This window comes from Chrysochloris asiatica, unplaced genomic scaffold, assembly GCF_000296735.1.
Source record: "Chrysochloris asiatica unplaced genomic scaffold, ChrAsi1.0 scaffold00075, whole genome shotgun sequence".
NCBI lineage: Eukaryota > Metazoa > Chordata > Mammalia > Afrosoricida > Chrysochloridae > Chrysochloris > Chrysochloris asiatica.
This window is the reverse complement of record NW_006408593.1, coordinates 7,472,164-7,474,404: the sequence shown is the minus strand read 5'-3', so window position 1 is coordinate 7,474,404 and position 2,241 is coordinate 7,472,164. Positions and strand designations below refer to the sequence as shown.

Sequence of the window (2,241 nt, the reverse complement as noted above, 5' to 3'; positions counted from 1 at the left end):
TTCCTTTAAATAGCAAAAAGTGCTAAATGTCTTCTGATAGCCTATGTGGCCACAGTTGCCCCATCTATGGTTTTAAAAACAGAATGGAATGTGTTCTTCCAAAATCATTCTTGAACTATAGCTCATTCTGTTAAATCTTGGGGCACCAGTTCTATTGATATTGTCTATAGTCTCCAAAAGGTGAGGATGGTAACTGTGTTGAAGGCAACTGGGAGGGATCTTCAGCAAATTGAGGACCATTGGGAAACTGTGCAGAGGCAAATCTTGTCAATAAGATACCAGCTCCTTCAATTAAAGCTAGAAGAATGCCACCCATTGCAGCTGACCCAACCATGGCCACTGGTCCATTTCTTGCTGCCAGTATGGCTCCTGTTAAGGCACCGCTTGTGATGGAGTTCCAGGGATCTTCTTTCCCTCTGACTTGAACCATACTACAGTCAATCATGGAAAACAGACCACCCCCAAACGGCAAAGCTGCCTCCCAACTGTGGAGCCCTGGTTTTAATAGCTGTCAAACTTCCTCGTAGTCTGTGGTTGACTCCCACTGGAGAATTCCGAAACCCTTTGATTGCTTGAAAGATACCACCACCTATGGTGCCCATCGTAAAAGCTCCACCACAGTCATTCACAATTCGCCAGGGGCAAGGTTCTTGCGTACTCCTCCATCTTGACTCGAGATACGCAAGCGATGCCGGGCCCCTCTGGTCTCTTTTTGACCAGTAAACCTTGTCTTTTTTTAAACTAAATTATGTTGAGTTTTGTTCCATGTTTTCTTCTACTGTATCCAGGGCCCTCTAATGTGATCCCATTCAGAGCAGTTGTAGTGGTAGCTGGTACCATTCAGTTCCTTTGATCTCAGAGTTGTGGAGACTGATGTTCACATGTTCCATTAGTTCACTGGACTAATAGATTCTGAACCTCTTCAATTCTCATCACTATTCTGTCTTCTGCACATGGGGAGACCAATAGCTACACTTTAGACAGACACTATGACCTAATAAGATCCCAGATATTACTCACCCAAGCAGAATGTAGATCATTGTCTTTGTGGACTATGTTATGCAAATTGACCATGGTGTCCCCTGAGACTATGTCCCTGAGTCCAGGCCCATCAACTAATCCTTAAGATATTTGATAATATCTAGGATGTTTTCATCATTTTGCCCACTGTAGGCTCCACAACATTCATAGTTACATTTGCAGAAAAGGTAAATGCTCATATATAAATATTCTCTTTCAAAGTCTTCTGTATTTGTGGTAGATATAAAAAAATATATATCCCATTTTGTCCTTTCTTGATTGACTAATTTCACTCAGCAGATTTTAAAGAGGTCTTTTGCCACAAATATGCCAATGCAATATTTCCTTTAATTTCTTGACTGCTGCTTCAATGAACATTCATTATGGATCCATTAAAAAGAAATCCTTGACTACTCCAGTGTGTTCTCTGTTATTATGATATTGCTTTTGGTCTAGCTGTGAGGATTTTTGTTTCCTTTATGTTGTCGTGTCATCCATACTAAAGGCTGTTTTTGATTTTCATCAGTAAGTGCTTCAAGTCCTCTTCACTTTTAGCAAGGAAGTTTGTGTCATCTGCATATCACAAGCTGTTAAATGAGTTTTCCTCCAATCCTGATGTTCTTCTTTATATAGTCCAATGTCTCAAATTATTTGCCCCACCGATTGAAAAAGTATAATGAAAAGATACAACCTTTATACTCACCTTTCCTAATTTTAAAGGGTTAAATTACACAGTAACTCCTTGTTCCGTTTGAACAACTGTCTCTGGATCTTTGTAAAAGTTCCTCATGAGCCCATTTAAATTTTCTGGAATTTCCATTATTCTTAATATTATCCATAATTTATTAAGATCCATACAATGGAATGCTTTTAAATAGTCAGTAAAACACAGGTAAACACAGTTAAACATCTTTCTAGGATTCTGTTTTGAGCTAAGAATCATCTGACGTGTCCTATTGTGAAACTAGCTCATTTTATATCCTCTTCTGAAGCTAGCTTGAATTTCTGCAGTTTTCTGTTGAAGTACTGCTGCAACTACTTTTCAGTTTAGCATAGCTAACCAAACCAAAAAGGTCTGCTGCACAAGACCTTTTTACAGTGTTGAAGAGCAAAGATGTCAGCTTGAGGACTAAGGTGCACCTGACCTAAGCCATGGTATTTTCAATAACCTCATATGCATATGAAAGCTGCACAGTGAATAAGGAAGACTGTAGAAGAATT

General features: G+C 39.2%; 1 pseudogene; it reads right to left on the bottom strand.

Annotated features, from left to right (window-relative positions):
- Positions 1-151: 151 nt before the first annotated feature.
- Positions 152-1,040, bottom strand: LOC102827527 (annotated as a pseudogene).
- Between the last annotated feature and the right edge of the window lie 1,201 nt (positions 1,041-2,241).